Source organism: Lontra canadensis, unplaced genomic scaffold (assembly GCF_010015895.1).
Source record: "Lontra canadensis isolate GAN:19392208 unplaced genomic scaffold, GSC_riverotter_1.0 scaffold13, whole genome shotgun sequence".
In the NCBI taxonomy this organism is placed as follows: domain Eukaryota; kingdom Metazoa; phylum Chordata; class Mammalia; order Carnivora; family Mustelidae; genus Lontra; species Lontra canadensis.
Window position 1 is genome coordinate 29,050,535 of NW_022631007.1, and position 21,686 is coordinate 29,072,220.

The following is a 21,686-nucleotide window of genomic DNA, read 5'->3' on the forward strand; positions in this document are numbered from 1 at the left end:
ACTACTGAATGTTGTAAGGTACATACATACACAGATAACATATGTAAAGAGTCACACATTTCCTAAAATGTTGACAGGTGTCTGCAATATTCATCATTGGATATACTTACTGCTAAAGTTAAACTACAATATTGAGATTGATAAAAATCAAAAGAGATGGGGGAAAAGAGACTTAGCTAGTTCGTGTAACAGCTGCAACCATTCCCAAATGTTTTTCTGCATAATCATGCAAGAAATTCATCATGCATTTCCTATTAAATATTCATGCAACTTGCTCCATAGGAGGGCTGTGGTATTTATTAATTCCCTGGTGTTGGTACATTTTGGTACATCTACTGCCAGCAATAAATGTGTCATGCCTAGCAAATTCAATTCTTGGCAGAAAATATTAGAATATAATGCTTACTTACAGGATATTGCAAACTTTAATTATGCCTAGATGATTTTCAAGACCACCTTGAAACAAGCAATTCCCTTTGCTTTTAGATGAAAGGAAGGGTCAATGGGGTAGGAAATGGATGGATGGATTGCATTTTATTTTAAGTGCCCCATCTTTGTGAGAGGTGATCCATTTCTACACAAACTAGTAATTACTGTAAAAAGAGTTGGGTCTAATGATTATCAGCAAGTGAAATCATCTGCTTTTCTACACAACTGAAAGTTCCTTATCCTAAGATTTTATTAACTGAAAGGAGGCACCAGGAAAAGCTAATTATCAAAAATTGTTCCCCAAATTTGTCAGAATATAACATTACGAATCTCTAAGCTGAGGTATATCAATAAAAATTGATAAAAATAAAAATGAAGCTTATAACTTGCACTTCAGAGTACTTTAACATGGATCAACATGGGGTAATTGACAGTTGTTTCAGTAACACATTTAAAGAATGTCTATTTTACAAATTACACAAAACTTGACATTTCAGGGAAAGAAATGGAAGTAGAAGAGAGAGAGAGAGTTTGTCCTTAGAGTGTCTATAGTCTAGTTGGGGGAGGAAAATATTAATCCAAAGAACAGCTAGAGAAACCGAACAAATATTTGATCATGGAGAACTAATTGACCTTACTGATAATGTGCATTTATATTTACCTCTTAAACACTTAAATACTTTTCTTTTTTTTTTTATTTTTTTTAAAGATTTTATTTATTTATTTGACCAAGATCAGAAGTAAGCAGAGAAGCAGGCAGAGAGAGAGAGGAGGAAGCAGGCTCCCTGCTGAGCATAGAGCCCGATGCGGGGCTTGATCCCAGGACCTTGGGATCATGACCTGAGCTGAAAGCAGAGGCCCTAACCCACTGAGCCACCCAGGTGCCCCCGACACTTAAATACTTTTCTCATGACAACTATATTAAGGAGGAAAATCAGATAATGTCCTCATTTATTAAGTGGGGAAAGCTGAATGGTTGTCCTGCATTTATTCAGCCAGCTCTTGAAAAGCTGCAGTTACAGACAGTTATTCTGACTCTTGGCTATAGTGAGGTAAAACACCACCAAGGGAACCCCAAGGGAGGTATCTTCCAGTAGTTCTTCCTTTATGCCATACCAAGGGCATCTCAGAGCCCATTTAAAAAATGATATGGATCTTAGCTTCTGGTTATGATGAAGTGGTTTACAACTGGTCATTCTCTAGCCAAAACCAACTAGAAGTACAGGATAAAAGAAAACAAAACCATTAGTTTCAAGGCATAGGAGAGATGCTGAAACAACCAGGGCTGGGGAGGGAGGGAATACTCCAAAAAGGGGGAAATCTCAGAGATTTCAATCAATAGTCTGCATCAGTTTCTTACCTGAGGGCATTTGTTGGTTATGGGCATGGGGCAAGAGGATGAGAATCAGATGAGAATTTGGAATTTGTCTTCTATAGGGAAGGGTGCTGTTGGGGGATAGAAAAACCAGCAGGGATCTTTTTCAAGAGGAGGGTGGAATGGCTAAGAAAAGAATGGGGTGGAAAACTGAGATTAAGGCCGAATAACTCCTCAATACATTTGCTAAAAATATAAAGTTGTGACTCAGAAGGCTAAGAAACTAAGCAGAAAGTCTTCAAAGAGCAGAGAAATGTTCTTAGCAGTCCTGCCATGCTGAGACATAAGGATTAGAGTTCAGGATTCATCCAGAAAAGCACTATCTTTTAAAAAATGAGATAAACCAGAGGTCGACTGAGCCATAGCAAAACTGCCACCAACCTGAGTCAGTTCACACCTTGATTGAATTAAGTTGATGAATTTTCACCCTATCTACTTAGCAGAGTAAAGTAGAACTCTCTGGATGTAGTGAGCATTATATGGAGCTTCTACTACCATGTCATCTATCTATCTATCTATCTATCTATCATTATCTATCTATTCTTGTATTCTGTAAAAAAAATACTGGGTGTGCTAGAGATGGAATCATATAACCATAGATAAGAGGGGAAAAAAAGAAAGGTAAGAGAAACAGACCTAAAGATGAGGCAGATATTGATGTTAGCAAACAAGGATCTTAACCATGATTAGGATGCTGAAGAAAATAGAAAAAAGGTAAAGAAAATAGAAAACAAGATGGAAAAGTTTGCCAAAGAGTTTGAATCTATTCTTCAAAAAGAGGTAAATGGAAATTCCAGAATTGAGAAGTAATGAACTTGATAAGGGTTTCATAGCAGAATAGATTCAGCAGAAGACATGATTAATGCACTGCAAGATATGTAAGATATGTCAACAGGAAACTATCTAAATTGCAGCACAGAGGGAAATAAAAATGGAAAGTACAAAAAAAGAGCATAAGGGACACATGGAAGACAGTAAAAAAAATTCTATCATATATGTCAATTGAATATATAAAGAAAGATGAGAGCATTAGCAATATTTGAAGATAAATTGGTCAAAAATTTTCCTAAACTGATAAACCTATAGATTTAAGAAATGCCTAAAATTCAAACAGAATAAATAAAACAAACAAACAAACAAACAAAGTAGGTCACAGTAAAAATCCTGAAAACCGAAGACGATAAGAAAAAATTTTAAATACCAAAAATAGGTCCATTTTCTTCAAAGAAATAACAAAAAGAATTTCACCTGACTTTTCACAGAAGTGATGGAGGCCAGAAGAAAACAGAATGATATCTTTAAAGTCATGAAAAAATGTATCTGTCAACCTAAGAGTCTATGCTCAGAAAAAATATTCCTCAAAACTAAGTTATCATGACCGTATTTTTCAGGAAACAAAAATGAAGAGAAATTTTTGGTAGCAGATCTCCACTTAAAAAAGAAAAAAAGAAAGAAAGAAGGAAATCAAAGGGAGATTTTTAAGTGAAATTTTAACTAAACTTTATTCAGAAGAAAAATCACTATAGATGAAAAACCAGAAATACAAGGAAAAATGAAGAATATCAGAAAAGAAAAATATAAATAAATCTTGACTGGAAAACCATTAATATTTGCTGGGTTTATAATATATAGGGAAACAAAATGCATGACAACAACAATTCAAAAGGTGGGAGAACTATATGGAGTTAAATTTTTCTAAGGTCAAGCATTTTTCAAGGAAGTCATAAGAGAAAAAATTTGATTTCATTGTGATATGTCAGTGATACATGATATAATCTTTAGGATAACCACTGAGAGACTATTAAAAATGTATAAATACAAGATGCCATAGAAAAAATTGAAAGAGGAACTAATAGATTTGTTTAATTAAAAGGAAGACAATATGGTTAAGTGTCTGCCTTCAGCGTGGGTCCTGATCTTGGGGTCATAGGATTAGACTCTGTATTGGGCTCCCTGCTCAGCAGGGCATCTACTTCTCCCTCTCCTTTTCCCCCTCCTCCCAATATGTGCTCTCTCCCTCTCAAATAAATAAATAAAATCTTAAAAAAAAAGAAAGAAAAAAATAAAGGAGAGAAAAAGAAGGATAAAATAGTTTGGATAAAAAGAAAACAAATAAAAATGATAACCATAAACCCAAATTTATTATAATTACACTAAGTAAAAATGGATTAAATACTATCACAAAATATTTGAGAATTTCAGACTTGATGTAAAAGCACAATTCAACAATATTCTAACTAAAAAGCATACCTTAACTATAAGGACACAGAAAGGTTATAATTAAAAGGATGGAAAGAGATATGCCACATAACACTAACCAAAAGAAAGGTACAAATTTCAGACAAACTAACTTTAGGGTAATAAGTGTTAAAACATATTGAAAGAGATACTTTATAAAGAAAATGGGGTAAATGCATGAGGAGAATATCACAATTCTAAACTTGTAGTCACTGAGTATAAAGCAAAAACTGATATAAGTAAATGAAGAAATGGACAAATCCACAATCATAGTAGTAAAATTTTACTCACCTTTCTTAATAGGCAATCGGATAGATAAAATAGTCAGTAAGGTTACAGAAGTTCCTAACAATAAAGTTAATGAACATGAGCTAATTCATATTTACAGAACAATGCACCAGTATCAGAATATTCATTTTTTCAAGTGCAAATGGAATACTTGCCAAATTTTTTATGTGCTGCAACATAAAACAAGGCTTAATAAATTTTAAAGATTCAGTCATTTAGAATATGTTCTCTGCCCATGGTGAAATTAAGCTAGAAATCAATTAACTAGAAAATTCCTACCTTTTAAAAACTTAAACATTGCATTTCTACATTGTCTCACATAGAAATTAGAAAATTTTGTGTACTGAATGATAAGGAAATCAAACAATTTATCAAAACCTGTGTGATATACCAAAGGCATTTGAAGACACACATTCGGATACAAGGCAGAAAAGGCATGACCTAAGCTCTCATTCCAAGAAACTAGAAAAGGAACAGCAATCACAAACAAAATAGAAGAAAGAAAATAAGAAAGATAAAACAAATGATCAATGGAATAGAAAACAAACTTACAGTAGAAAACAATTTCAACGAAGCTAAAGTTTGGTTATTTGAAAAGACTGATAACATTGATAAACCCCTAGCAAGACTCTTCATGAAAAAAAGAAGATACAAATTGCAAATATTAGGAATGAAAAGCAGGCATCACTACGGATCATGCAGACACTAACTTATAAAACAAGGATAGTTTTTATTAATAAAACTAGGATAGCTTTACATACAACTGGCATACAGCTTTATGTCAATAAATTTGATGATTTAGAGGAAATCAACAAATTCTTAAATATTTAAATTTATTTAATTAAATTTAATAAAATAAAATTAATTTTAAATTTAAAAACTTATTTCTGTTATTGAGGATCCTTTAATTTTATTGAAAAATCAAACCTGTTATTAAAAGCTTTCCACAAAACAAACTAGGGATATGTCACTGATGAATTATTGTAAACATTTCAGAAGAAATAATACCAACTTTATATAAATTTTCTCAGAATGCAGGAAAAAAGAAACATTTCCCAACTTGTTTCATGAAGCCACTATAAACTTGTTTATATGAATAGAAATAGTTTATATGAATAGACATAGTTTACATGAATAGAAAATCATAAGCCAATCTCTTTCATAGATTTAGAAGCAAAAGTCTTAAACAAAACAGAATCAAATCTAGTAATATGCAAATGGATAGTTCAACAACACCAAGTAGAATTAATACCCAGAATGTAAAACTTCTTAAGAAAAAGGCAGGCAGCCTGATAGAAAATGGACAAAAGACTTGTACAGGCACTTCTTAAAGGTCAATACTTGAATTGCCATAAATACATAGGAAGGTGCTCAACTTTATTGAACTTCAGGGAAATACAAATTAAAACCATAATAATATATACCATACATTCAAATTGAATTTTGAAGTAACTGGTGGTACCAGTGTAACAAGTTAGAAATAAACCAAAACGCTCATCAGGAGCAGACTGGATAAATACATTGTGGTGCATTTATAAAATGTCATGAAATATGCCAACTGAACTATGCAAATGAACAAACTATTGCCACACAAGCAACATAAATGAATCTTACAAACATAATGTTGAGTTAAAGGAGACAAAGAAGAGAACATAGTACAGGAAATCATTTATATAAATTTCAAAAAGAAGCAAAGCTAATATATGTTGTTAGAAGTGATGAGAGTGGTTTTCTTTCCATTAGTGACTAAAGTGGACACAAGGGATGATTCTAGCATGGTGGTTATGTTCTATTTCTTGGGATGGTGTGGTTATCGTGTGCCCTTTTTCATCTTTGTTGTATTTGGACGCAAAGTTTACTTTAAAAGATAGAAGGAAGCTCTTAGATAAATTGTTGAATGTTTTTGAACCAAAGGACAGTTCTCTCAGTTGACTCAAGGACTCTTTTTCAATAAGGAGAAAAAGGGAAGATGGGTTACAAAAGCTTTCTTTCTTTCTTTTACCCACAGATCCTATGCACATAGAGGTGTAAGAGGATAAGGTCAGTGTGAGGCAGGTGAGAAGGAAAATTCCAAATAAATGGAAGATTGGTTTTATTCGGAAGGATCGTTTTTAGATAGAGGCATTCTGGTGAAGTGAGAGCTCTGTTTGAAGGAATTTATGTGTTTATGCTGGAGTTTTGTGACGGTCAGATCAAGATACCCCTGAGATCTGGGGCATGGGAGTGGTTACTCAAAGCCATCAAGAAGCTGGTTGAAATCATCCATCATAGAGGATGGAAGAATGGTCAAATAATCTTAACACAGATTCTAACCTAGATTATCTGTTTATTTCCTATGTACCTTACACTAGGAAAATTTTGTCTTCCCCAGGAGATGAAGAGCTTGTTTACTTGTTCTATTATTTTGGCTTTCCAAGTACTCTGGTGTTTTAGCTATAAAATAAAGTGTTATTCAGACTATAAAAGGAAGCCCAAATTCCACTTTGAAAAATAATAAGCTTTAGTAACTTTTAACCATCAGTCAAGTTATCACCATCAGCTTATTTTTCTGCTAATTAGGGTACCGATTGTGTGTGTGTGTGTGTGTGTGTGTGTGTCTGCTAACAGAGGGGGATATTAATTTTCTACTCCTTTCTTTGATCATTAAAAAAAAAAAAACAGTTCTTGTGTACAAAACCTGAGTTTCCTTGATTTCTTTGTCAATTTAAGTCTTATTTCTACTTGTGTAACTCTCCTGAAAGTCATTGTTAGTTTCTTACAGAAACAAAGAAAGACATGAATAAACTTGTTGTACTAGGGCACAAATATAAGCTTATCTGGGTCTAATACTGATGTTTATATGTTGTTAATACACACTTAAATGACCTGAATAGCTATATTAAAAGCACCAATTTAAAAATATAACCAAAGATGAAAGGCAAACACACTCAAGATAGTTTATGATTTTAGCTCTCAGAAAATTGTAAATGCTTAGCTGCCTTAGATGTAAAAAAAAAACCAACAAAAAACCCCCCCCAAAACCCTCCCTTAACATTACCTGAGAAAATAGTACATTGTAACAATGCATATACCAATTTACCACTCAGAAGTCTTAAGTAAGTAAAATAGTAAGTTAGAGCTCAACCATATACAATCTAAAAGCCTTCCAGAAAGATCTACCGCACTAACAGTACATTATTTTCAAGAGCTACTAAATGCTGTGCCCATGCTGGTTTATTAATCCTCATGGTATTCTGAAAGGAAATAAGTAACAAAAGAAATCCCCATGGATATTCGAGAGCTTTTTGTGACAAGAGTACCAGCAGGTGGCTGAGCCCAGACTCCCAGGTCCTGAGGACAGGGCACTCAGGATACTGGATGGTGAGTGGCTAAATTGGAAGAGAGCTCCAAGCAGAGTATCTCACAGCGTGCTCTGTGCACTGGCGTCACCTGGGGTTCTGGAAACAAAGCCGCACTGACAACAGTAGGGCGCTGGCACCCATCTGAGTAGGTTTTGGATTTAGATCCAGAATCTCTGGGTGTGGGGTCTGGGTTTCCAGAGGAGGAAAAGAAGCACACAGAGGGAACTTCCCTGACAAATTTATGCATCTAGTATGAGACAGAGGATTTGAACTCTAATTCCAAAGCCCAGGAGTTGATCCAGATTTCATCAATTGCTGGCTATAGAAGCTGAGGTCCGTTACCTAAACTCCCTGAACTCCTGTCTCCTTATGCTATCTTCCGTTGCGGCGTTATTAGGAAGATGAGAAACAATGCATGAGAAGGCTTGCCGTAGTGCGTGCCACAGTCAGAGTGTAATTAAAGCTAGCAATCACCATCATCGGCACTGTTACCCTCTTGGTAACTTCTTCTGTCACTTGGGCTTGCCTGTCCCATTCACCTGACCTTTCCCTCACAGGATTTACAGCCCCTAGAAGTCAGGGCTCCAAGCACTTGCACAAAGACCAGGGTTTCTTCTTTGAAGATACCGCCCTGTGTCCTAGAGCAGTACTTCCTGAGATTTAAACCTGTGCAGGAATTCCTTGAGGGTTTGTTACAATGCAAGTTCCGATTCAGTGGGACTGAGGGGGAGCCCAACCTTCTGCCCTTGGCAAAAGCTCCATCTTTCTATCACTTGTCTTGGGCTAGCTCCCAGGAACCCGGGATCATGATCTGAGCCACTCAGGTGCCCCAAGGGACTAGTGTTTGTAGGTAAGAAGGAATAAGGGGTAAGGTTAGGGAGTGAAGAGGAAGTTCTTTGATCCTGTCAAGTCACATGTCCTGAAGGCCATTTGCTTGTATGGGTCTAGTTATTGAGTAAATAAAATAATTCACTGTAGTCTCGAAATTCCTAAAACAAGCAAATGAATGTTCTTCTTTTATGAACTTATCTTTCATATTAAAAGTGGGTTATGGACGCCAGCACAGTACTCCTGTAGAAAATGTTGATTAACGTTTTGTGCAACCGAGCTGTTAATAGTCGGTACTGTAGTTCTGGAAAACCTAACTAATATTGACAGAGCCCAGTGAAATGGTATAGTGATTATCTTACCCTTTCTCCCAAAGACTGACTGGCGCCCTCCTACAGCAGCCCTCAGGCAAATTCTGCCCTTGAGGAGAAACTCAATAAATTGATGTAATCAACCAATCCTTCTTTATCCAAGTTTATAAATAAATAATTCTCAGAAAACAACCGCTTTTGAAATACACACACACACACACACACACGCGCGCACACACACACACACACACACACACACACAATTTCCAAGTCTTATTCATACCATACCCATTTCTTTCAGATTAGGACATTGATTCATAGAGCTTATATATCTGAAGAAATTAATTGGTATCTAAGGGGGAAAAAGTCAACCATTCAGAAATACCCAGTTTTATGATCATTACTTAGAAATATACTTTGCAAATGCCGGTATGTTTTGCATTTATAATCCTCATCATTATGTGCAAACATAGCGATGCCTGCTGGTAAGGGTTGCTATATGTAAGTACAAAGGTGCGTACTTCAAATGTTTATGTTGAAAAGAGCTGTCATTAAAAGTAGTTAGTTTTCTGCTTGTGACAACAGCTGTCCATCCACCCAGTTGCATCTCCTAGCTGCTCCTGCTGCCTGCCCAGTCTCTGCTTCTATCTTGCTGTCTGACTTTGACAGGTAAGAATCAAAGACAAGGAGATGGCCAATATTGCTTTTTCCCTTTACAGCTAGGGCTTGAGCATGCACCCAAGTCAGTTGGCAGTCATTCAACAGGCTTCTGGCATAAGACTTTCTCTGAGATAAAAAGAGATGTGTGGAAAGTCGGTCTTTCTTCTACATTTTGGAGTGATTATGTGAAGATACAATACGCTGGAACCGAGGCAGCCATTTTGTAATCACTAGAAGAAAAGAACTAGGACAAGAGTAAAACTCTAAGGAAGGAGAATGGAAAGATGAAAAGAACCTGGGTCCTCAGTGACATTGCAGAGTTCTGGCTTCAACTGTGGAACTGCCCCTGCTTCCAGACAGCTTGTTCTGTGAAATGATAGCTGCTCTTTTGTTTCAGTCACTATCAGTGTTCCATGCAGCCCAGAGCACCCCAACTGGTGTTCTGGTTTTCTAGAAAAGAGTCCCTGGGGTTATAACTGAGTACTTCTAAGGCAGAGCAAGCTGGGCTGTTTGAGCTCCTCCCCATGGCAGCGGACAGCAGAGATGTGGCCAGCTGCACTTGGAAATGGCTTCCTGGTGGAAGCCATAAAAATTGGCTCTGCCATCCCTGATCAAGCAGGCTGACTCTGTTTCCTTCCTGTGCCAGATTCTTAGGGTCATTTGTAATAAAATCTCAGGTTTGGGGTTAGTGGTGGTTTTTTTTAGAGCTTTCAATTTCATGGATAGGTAGACATTTGGGGAAGTTTATTTCTCTGAATATAACCTATACAAATCATAGTCTCTTCAGTCATACTAGTGGGATAGAATTTAAAAGCCAACTATTAACAGAGACCATTCATGTCTTTTACAAGTGATATCACATATAAAGGTCTTTTCCTTTATATAAACTGTTTTCACTGTTACAAGAATTATCTAAAATTGAGCTCATATCCTCAGACTACACTGTGGTGAAAGGGGATTTGTGTTTATGAGCAAGGTAGTAACTGAGAAGTGATGCAATTCTATTTTTGGAAACTTACAGGAGCCATTTGTAAAACATTAATTAGAGGGTATGTTGATCTTGCCTGTCCATTTTTCCTTTGATTTTTATTATAACAAAAATTCCTTTTTGATTTAGACTAATCCTCTTTTGTAGAGATAACTTTTGACTTTCTATAACCACGCATTACTGCAGTTACTGTTTGTGTATAGAACATTTAACATTCAAACAAAAGTGAAGATTTTGGAATTAGTAATTCCTTACCATTTTGGACTTAGAGCCTCAAGAGCTTAAATGCTGACATTATGAAAATAGTAGTTAACCTCTTTCATTTCCTCCATTTTATTGTGATACTTTTCTAAATCTGTTTTTATGTGCCAGTGAAGTTTGCAAGCAAAATGTATTTCATTCCACAGGCATACAAAAGAAAAGAAAAGAAATCCAGCATAAGAAAATCACACTGATAGGTACTCATTAAATTTAGAAAGTATAACAGCTAAGTCATCAAACAAACAAAACAACAAGGTAGTGTCACAGAAGACATTGTATGACAAAAGCTACAAAGATGTTATCATATCAGCTGTGGCTCCTTCGTTCTATATTCATTCTTCCAATACTGAGGGAGAAAAAAAAATCCTAAGGGGTGGGAGGGGAGAGGAAGATGAGGGCTAGGGAACCTGTGGTTTCTGCTCTACCTAATTGTACTTCTCTCTACCTCTTGTCCATCATCTCCATTGTCAATGACACCTTTGCGTTATGGAAATTTTTATATTATTTTTATAGTGCGATCTAAGTAAATAGTTAATTGAGCTCTAGAGCAGTCCTTCAAATATAAAATGCAAATAGGAGTCTTGATTCTTCCAGCAATAGGGAACTGTTAAAAGAATTTTTTTTTTTCCAGGAGAATAGCATGTTCAAAATTGTGCGTTAGGGGGATTACGAAGGCAACATTGTGTGGGGTAGATTGAAAGGAATGGAAGAGTCTAATTGGGGAAGCTGGTGGGAGAACACCACATTGATTTAGATAAACTTGAGAGGTTTTGGTGGGTTGAATTAGGGTGGTGTCCAAGAGAAAGGAGAGGAGATAGGTGCAGAAACTCAGTATATTTTAGGCTTGCATTCCATTCCACCTCATCTAAATTTGTTACTCGATTCCAGCTCTGCTTGAATAGTCAGGGCCACTTCCAAACGGATGCCAGAGATGCTTATCCAACCCCAACCACATGGTCTGAAAGCTACACTCATAGCCACCCTTGCTGTCAATGCAATGGTCGTGAATGCCTTAACAGTTTTCTAGGCACCCATCTTCAGCACCTTTGCTATGCTCTCTGTCTGAAGTTCCTTTTCCACATTGCCAAGGCTTACTTGTACTTCAAGAACCTGCTTGGACACCATTTCCTCTGTGTACCCTTGCATAACACTTCTAGGTGGTACAGCTGACCATCCCCTCCTTTAGACTCTTCTGAACCTTATTTGAGTCTGGATTTGCAGCTTATCATACTGAATTGCACTTACATTTAAACTCTTTTCCAATGTTCACTGTGATGGTCCATAGTAGGTAGCTGGTAAACATTTGCCAAATGGTTAAATTCTGATAATCGAAGACTCCTGACTCCTATTCAGTTTTATTTGTCAGCACTGTCTCCTTCCTTCATAACACAGTTCTTACAGTTGAATTCCTGCCTTAGCCCCCATTTCTGAGTTTCTCTTGTGCTAACAGTTTAGCAATGTAGTCCATATTTAAGGGCTATTTGTCTATGTTGTCTTACTGCCCCCTTCCCCTGCTATCAAGACTTGCCTGAAATCTGCCAGTGTCAGGCCTGCCATTTGTTGATAGACCAACTATGAATCACGTGATCAACCATGTGACAACTTCCAAGTGTCCCTTGATTTAGCCACCTGGTGACCGAACTTCTAGTTGCTGAGTCATGCCCCTGCCCCACACATACCTTTGCGGATGACCTGGTTTAGGGTTGGAGAACTCTGTACACTTGATCTCACACTTGTTCACCAGGCTGAACACCTGCCACCAGCAACCAACACCTCCCCTGACATGTGTTCCTCTCCCCAACCACCAGCCAGTGGTCATGAGTGATGTCTAGTCTGATCTTCCTGCCCCTCTAGTATATAAGTGGTGGTACCCTGCAGAATCTCAAGATACGACACAAATTCATTGCATTTGAAAACTGCTTGGACTTGGAGCAGAGGCAGACAAATGTGGGGCAGGAGTCAAAACCTCACTGAAGCTAACTGGGTGATTAAGAATGTGGATGTGGCATGAGGGAAAGAAAGCACATAAGAAGGAACAATTTTAGGAAGGGAGGTAATGAATTTAGCTTTTAAAAGGAGATGATGACTCCAATTTTGGCTATACCCAGGGCTAATCTTAAAATATCTCATGAGGTATGACATGGCATCAGCCAATCAGCATAGATGCCAGTGTTAGCCATATGGGTACCTACCAGACTAGGAAATATTATGTGGGGTGGAGTGAGCAGGTGAACAACTTATTGGAGATTAGAGGAGTTGTAGGCTTGGGCCAGCAGATTTATCCCAGATAAACTCCCCACCTGAATTTCAACCTTATTTTCCCTTCCCCTTCCTCTAAGTTTGGACTATGCCTATATACCAGTGGGTGGTAGTCAGCCTTTTCTCATCCTTGTATGAACCCCTAGGTAGTTTGTCTTAAAATTACCCCCAGGCTCCTAATTAAAGAACTCCATTGCACCCACATTCATACCATTTTTCATGACTTTGTAACAGCAGAGCCAGCCCTCCCCTTCAGCATGTGAAGACCTCTTTTATTCTTATAAACAAGAGAGGGCAGACTGCTATGGATTTATGCAAATTTAGTTTTTAACCTGCCAGCCAAAGAATAAAGCATAGAGATGAATTCTTAAGATGTTTTTCCACTTTTGAATTTTGTGTTTCAGGGAGGATGTTTTTGATTTTTCCTTGGCAGATTTGATGTAGACATAAAGATGAAAAGTTAATTGTTAGCTCTGGGCATTCAAAAAAGGTGAGGACTTTTACCACCCTGCCCAGAAAGGACAAACCATTGTCTAAGGATTTAAGTCTGGATTAGTAGCTTCTGATTCAAATTGAAAATACAATACAGTGCATGGCTGCACTGGGGGGTCACTCAGAGAGAGCAGAGAGTGAGCATAGCTAATGAGAACATCTCTAATAAGGGAGGAAAGAATGCTGGATTCTAGTCTAACTTCTGCTAGTGTCATGCTAGGAATTCCAGGGCATGAGACTTTGATTTCTCTAAATTCTTCCAAAGAGAAATGTGCATTTGTTTCACCTTCTACCTTCTAGGTATGTAGGAAGTTTAGGTATCTGGAAGGCACTAACTTGTGTGTGTCTCCTGCACCTTAGGCTGGTTACAAGCTTTTGCCCTTTTATTTCAGCTGGTTTAATGGGCATAAGGGGCATTGATAGCAGGACTGTTTGTAATGCAAGGCAGTGCTGGCCTATTCAGTGGAGACAGACTGCCGCTTGGGTCTTGACTCTGCTATGAGTTTTGCCAAGTGATGACATGTACACCCACTCAAACGTCTGCGAAATGTCTGCCTCTTGAGTGTTCCATTTGATCCATTCCCCACCCCACCCAGACACTTGTTTCCTCATTGACCTTGCTCCAGTCCCAGGAGTGAGCTTCTTGGCTTTGATCCTGTGCTGGCAGAATCAGCTACCTCTGCTGAATGCTCAAAAGGCCCCTTTTGGCAAGCATTTCCCAGATGAGTCGCAGGGTGTTAGAGGTACATCACTTCTTAGTGAGTTTCTTAAGAGTGCACTTTACCTGGCTTTGGGCCCAGGGTTATCTGGAAGGAATGACATGTTGGCGACTACTACATTTGCAGAGATAAGTTTAATGGATTTCTCAGTGTTTCCAGGTGTATTCCTTACAGTTAAGATTGAGTTCATGAAAAAAAAAACAAAACAAAACAAAACAAAAAAAACCCCACCTCTGTGTACTCTCTGCCTTTAACCAGGCCTAGATTTTTTCCTACCTTGGAATATAGAGCTTGACTTTATGTCATTACTTTCTGAACAACTGTATCCGGACAACCACCTTTCCCTGATGGATTCCTGAATAGGTAGTCTAGATTTATTGATTGTGTTAATTTCTTCCTCACCTATTCTCATACGAATCCTTGGTGATCTAGTTTCCATTCCTAGTGAACAACTGACATGATTTTTTTTTTTCCTGTGCTTTTCTATCACCCCTTAATCACTTTCAGTTATTACCCCATTAAATCTCTAAGGGGCCTTTGGCTCTGCTGATTATCTTCTTTCCTTAAACATGTGTTCAAGGGTCTGACTGGAACACAGAATCCTTTTCTCCTTTTAGTCATTGACTCAAGACTTTGTTCTTATCCCTGTGCCCATCCATTTTCAAAATTAATACTTTTATCAAATGGTAGTGACTCCCTCTTAATGTTTTAAACTCTAATTTCGCACATAAAATCTATTCCATACTTCTACTTACTAGTCATTTCCAGTTGGATATCCAATCTGCTGTCCCAAATTCTCCATTCCAGGAAACAGACTGATTGTTTTAAGACTTGGATCTAATCACCTAGTGGGGTGGGACTCTGGGCAAATTACTTTATATTCTCAGTTTCCTCAACTGGAGTATGGAATGATGGTGGTGATAATGAAATCCCCTTCAATGCATTTAATGAGTAACATGTGGAAAAGTCTTAGCACAGCAACCAGGTACCATAGTAAATGCTTTTTAAAATGTTAGGTCTACTACTAGTCATTATCTACAATACTGCCTTCTTAGTTCTTCATTTAGTAATTCACTAAATTCTCTTCTGCCTTAATAATCTATTTTCTATCTTTGTTTCATTTCTACTATCCATTGAATGAATGTTTTCATAAATAGAATTTAAGAACCTCTTTGCTATATATTTATCATTTATTAGGCTCCTTTCCAGTCAAAAAGGTTTACCACTCTCAATGAATACCATTCAAGTTCTTCAACTACATATCCAAATCTCAGCACCCTATTCCTGCTTTGCTGATGAGTTTTGTCTTCCACTCCAGATAAACCCACACCAGACAAGGCAGTCAACTTTCCTGTCCCTGAATATGCCATGCCATTTCTGCTAGCTGAGCATGTCTTTTAGATGGCAATACCTGCCTTGGGTGGGAGAGAGGTGATATGAGCCCCATGTGTTTGCCATCTTTCATAACTTCTTAATAAATATATCTTAAATCAAATGATTTTGAAGGTAAGAGGAAATCCTTTTGAAAGTCTTGGCAACAGGTTACAAAGTTCTAGGGGCCACTAGAAAGTGTGAAAAATAGAAGTACTTGGCTTATGTTATGGATTCTCTAAGTTAGACTATAATAAAAAGTATTGTTTAATTGACTGAGCACCTTACATTTTCTCTGGTGTTGTACAGGAAGTAAGATCAGCTCTGTTTTCCTCTAGTTGCATCTAACTTTTCTTTCCAATGTCAAGACAAAGGACAGAACAGCACATTTTGACTTCTAGATCCTTTCTGTAATGAGAAAATTGGGTTTCATATTATATCACACAGGACCCATTGCCAAATCCAGCAAAATAGTATATGGGTGGTCATTATTAAACAGTATATAATTATTGAGCTCCTAATATATTCAAGGTACTGTTTAGTGCTGTGAGGAATCCTCAAAGAAGAATATAACATGTCACTTCACTGTACATGTTCTTGACTTGGCAGTATTTTCAGTACTTGAGTGTATTTGTTCAAATATTAGTTTTTATGGGAAAGTACATCTACAAAGTTAAAAATGTTAAATACCATTACAGGACTTATGGTAAAAAATAATAGTCTTCTGCTCCACCATTCTCTGAGTTTTGTTACCCAGCAGTAACCACATTCAGGTCTTATAGCTTTTTGTTGAGCTACTTAATTCAGTATATATACAGAATATTGTTTGATTTTTTTAGTTCTTACAAGTTGAAAATTTAACTCTCTTATTACCCCCAACCTCTGCTAATTCTCATCTTCTTCTTTTTAAGATAATTTTTGGCAAACTAAATATTGAGGGTTTTTATTATTACATTTATATAAACATTGTTCACCATTCACTAAACAGCGTATTATGGTCACACTTCCTTTCTCATACAACTTTTTTATTACAGTTAATAATTGCCTCATTTTGTCCTTTAAAAAATTGTTGTGCCGCTAATTAAAAAAAAAAAAACAAAAAACAAACACCATAAAATCCTTCCCAGTATGGTCAAACACATTAAATAATCTGGCAGTTTCATCCCTGACCACATCATTCCCAGGATCTCTCTCTTGGAATCCTCAATTTCATGTTCCTCTCTGGATTGGCTGTTCTTAGTTTCCTCAACAGTTATCATAATGGGAAGTCTCCTGTTCTTTGTCTTGGGTTGGATCTCATGTTTTCCTCTTTCTTATTTTATTCTTCATTCTTTTTTTTTTTTTTTTTTTTTTTAAGCCATCCTTCACTAGCTTTCTGGGAAGGGGCTTATGAGAATACATTTTTGACATGTCTTTTTCTAGCTTCAAACTTGAGTGATAGCTTGGCTGGGTATAGAACTTTAATTTGGAAATCATTGTTTCACAGACATTTGAAAGCATGTTCCATTGTCTTCCATCTTTCAGTGTTGCTGCTGGTAAGTCTAATGTTGTGCTCATGTCATTCCTCCAAGGTTATCACTTCTTGTCCTTTTTTCAACTTTGTGATTTTTTAACCTTTTAAAACATATTTAACTTAAGTTTGTGTGATGCTTGGATATAATTTTATGGGTTCAATCTCTATCCTTACTTGGGAGTGTTCAGTGTCATATTAGTTCTGAAACACTAAATTATATCATGTGTAGAGTTTATTTTTGAGTTAATCATAGTGAAGTGTCCTCATTATTCAGTGACTATCAATCTCATATATTTGAAATTAATTGCCCCTTTCTCAATGCATCTTATTCTTTTTTTACATTACTTGTAGCTTAGAGACAATAAAACCATTTATATCACTTTAAGAATGTGTCTGTCTCTACTGATGTTTGTAAACATTTTTATTGGGATATAACTTAAATTCTATAAAATTTACCTATTTAAGTGTATAATTCACTTTTTTTTAGTATAATCACAGAATTGTATAACCAGCACTATAACGTACAGTATCACCCCCCCTCAAACCCTCTATCCATTAGCAAGAAGTTCCCATTTTCCATTCCCTCTGTCCCTGCAATCACTAATCTAATTTCCACTTGTATAGATTTGTCTATTCTGGACATTTCATATAAATGCAATTAAATCATACAATTTGTGGTCTTTTATGATTGGTTTCTTTCAGTGTGTTTTAAATATTTATCCACGTTGCAGTAGGTATTCATATTTCATTCCTTTTATTGTCAAAATCTACTAAACATCAAGTTTTCTGAAACTTAAGATTTCATCTTTGTATACACAACACCTAGCATAATATCTGGGAGCTCTTAGTATTTAACATATTACTAATTAGATAGATGGCTAATGCAAGTCCATTTTCAAATCTGTCCTCATAGTTCTGCTTACAAAAAGTTTATTTCACCATGGTCCTCCTCCTCCCCAAAGTTTTTTATTTCAAAAAAGTTTGAGGAAGATTTAGATAGAAATTAAGACATTCTAAATACATATTATTCTTAAATTCTCTTCACAGTGGGAACAGTATACTAGTCACAACTACCCTCCTTTCTATCAGAACTTCATTAGGGGTTTTTGGTCTGTAACTCAGGCATTTAATCAAGTTCATAGTCATGAGCAAAACAAGATTGAGGCAAATAAGAATTTTTTGCTTGGTACTAGAGTATCTTTACTTTGCTGAAGGGGATGGCCTTGGTCATGAAATTGATGTAATAATTGGGTTCTTGTGGAACTTTGCTCAGATTTAGCATTATAATTTTTTTTCCCTGACAGCACTATTTTCTCTTTTAATTTGTTTCATTTCATTTCTTTTTTTTTTTTAAGATTTTATTTATTTATTTGACAGACAGAACACAAGTAGGCAGAGAGGCAGGCAGAGGGGGAGGGAGAAACAGGCTCTCTGCTGAGCAGGGAGCCCAATGTGGGGCTGGATCCCAGTACCCTGGGATCATGACCTGAGCCAAAGGCTCAAGCTTAACTGACTGAACAACCCAGGCGCCCCTAATCTGTTTCATTTCTAAGCCAAATAGAATTGGGTCAAGGCTGAGACACTAGGATTTCTTCTGGTGTTCTGTCAAGAACAGGTCAAATTGTGTGGGTTTGTCTCCTATCTCCTTATCCAGGCAACATTGGGAGGCAAAGAGTTTGCTAAGACTTCTAAACTATACTTTCATTATTCCTCCAAAACACTGTACTCTCAAAAGAAAATACACATATACAATGATTTAGGAGGCCTTCCCGCCTCAAAACCTAAGGATAATTTAAGAAGACTTCAGCTTGAAGAAATAGGGATGAATAAATGACTTCTCAAGCTTACCTTTCTGTGATTCTAAAGTATTTTAAATCCTAACATAAAGAGGGGCATGTGGGTGGCTCATTTAGTTAAGCATCTGCCTTGAGCTCAGGTCATAATCCCAGGCTCCTGGGATTGAGCCCTGCATTGGGCTCTCTGCTCATCAGGGAGCCTGCTTCTCCCTCTGCCTGCTGCTCCCCTTGCTGGTACTCTCTCTCTCTCTCTCTCTTTCTCTGTCAAATAAATAAATAAAATCCTTTAAGAAAAAACCAAACCCTAACATAATAAATAGTAAAACACGTGGAAGGTAGTGGTAAGATGGGTATGATTGAGCAGATACCAAAAATTAAACTCACATCTATTTGCGGGTTATAGTTTCCATCTATGTTTATGACTTCAAAAACAAGGATTTAATTTTTTAAACTAGTTTAATGGCCTTGAATTGTTTTTGAACAGCTGGAAATCTTTTACAGTAACATCAAAGGTGATTACTCTTTCATGGCAAAAGATCAGGGGGTTTGTGTCTCTTGAATTGATGTTAACTGAAACATTTCTTTTCTGAACACACACACACATACACACAGTATTTTTTTTTTAAAATAAGTCTTTTATTCTGAATGCAGGGGCTATGAAAAAGCCTTAAATGCCCTCTGTAGGGGAGCTCAAACCCAACAATGCAAACATCTGACTTTATTCTTATGTTTCTTCCTCAAAAAGATGAGAAGGACACAGGGGAAAGTTTGCCTATTTTTATCCATGAAACAAGGTCACTAAATATGTTATGTCAGTTAAATCAAATTGCTATCTTTAAAAAATGTTTCTATATAATATATTGGGCCTTCTTTTTGTTATAATTCAAGAGTGACATGGGTTGTATAACTATTATTTTCCTAGATAGTTATTAGCATCTGAATTTTTGGTTGACATTTCTGAAATAAATATAGCTACCGGAGCACTAGCATTCTGATTTAAAAATCTGACTACATTAGAAGAAAATTAACCTTTTCAAAAAGCCACTGTTCTAAGGAATGATTTTAATCAAATGAGCTTTAAATGTTGTACCTGCATTTAGAATTTTTAGAGGGATCGCAACTCCCCAGTGATCTACTTTTTGAAGGAGAAAAAAAATAAACTATGGAAAAAGTGACTATAAAAATTATAAAGAAGATCCTAAATGAAACCAATTTTTTAAACTGAAATGTTTTTTAAAGTAGCATCAGTTTCAGAAATCAAAGTAGAAACTATTATAAGTGGTTTTATTATATTCAAAGAAAAATATCAGGTTGTATTAATATCCAGTAAACAGTATGTTTTCTGTTGAATCCTCAATGATATGTTTATTTATTCATTTATTTGATAGGTACTTACAATATACAAAACACTGAGGGTGGGGTTAGGGAACTTTTGCAGAGAAGTCCCAGATTTATTGTATACAGCAGATTGTTAAGCTATGAAGCTCTTGATATACATAGTAAACACTTGAATGAAAAATCATAGTGCACATAATGTTTAGACTATAAACTCAAGTATACAAGACATATTTTTACTCTTAGTTTTCTTTCAGTTGGCTCAATTTGGTATCCATGTCCTGATATCATCAGTGTCAGGAGATACTATGGAGTGTCTCACCTCAAGATTTCTTGGGTTTCCTTCTCACTCTGGGGTTAGGTGGAGGTGTTGGGTCTTGCTATAGGTTGAATTGTTTGCCCCCCAAAACCATGTTGAAATTCTAACCTGTAGTACCTCAGAATGTGATCTTACTTGAAAATAGGGCCATCATAGGCATAATTATTTAAGATGAAGTTATGCTGGAGTTCTATGGGCCCTTAATCCAATATGACTGGTGTTCTTATAAGAAGAGAAAAGAAACATGCTGGCAGAAGACAGCCATGAGGTGATGGGGGCAGGGACTGGAGTGTGGCATCTATAAATCACAGGACAGCAAGGATTGCCAGTACCACCAGAAGCTGGAAGAGGCAGGGAATGATTCTCCCCTATAGGTTTCAGAGGGAGCATGGCCCTACTGACATCTTGACTTTGGACTTCTAGCCTTCAGAACTTTGAGAAAATAAATGTCTTTCATTCTAAGTTACCTGGTATGTGGTAGTTTGCTAGGAAACAAGTACAGGTCCTTACACTGTGCAAGGTGTCAGGGTGGGTGGCAGGGCATCTGGTCTCTGGTCTTCTGGACAAATAAAATGAGCAGGCTTCTGTCCCTGCTTACCTGACTCCCCAGGCCTGGCAGTCTCTGCTGTTTGAATACCATGCTTGGGACTCGGGTACTTTTTAGGAGGCAGGAACCTCTGAATCCTTTGCCTGGTATATCAAATGGCCATGGTTAAGGCTCTGACAGACCCTGGGGTACTGCCTTCCCCATTTCCTCTCCTGGCTCTGGAAGAATTTTACTATTTTGGCACGTAACCTCTTTTTCCTGCCAACTTTGCCAGACTGCTCTGTTTCTTCTTCCAAAACTTGTGTCCCTGCTCTCTCTCACGTCTTGTAAATTCTCTTAAGGGATTAGACCTTTGGAAATCCTCAGGGAGAGGGTCTTCCTCTGTCTTCAGCCCACTCCACCTCTCTTCAGGCAATGAAACCACAAACAGTGGAGGAGAGCCTGATACAGGTAGACTGGAGAAGGAAAAAGTGGAAAATGTAAGTAGGAAATGTCTATAATATAATCTACCAAACTATTATTCATTCACAAAATTATTGACAAAGCTACGTTAAATTAGCCAATGGATTTTTAAACTATTTGCTTAGACTTCTTATGTCTCGACAGTAAATTAAAC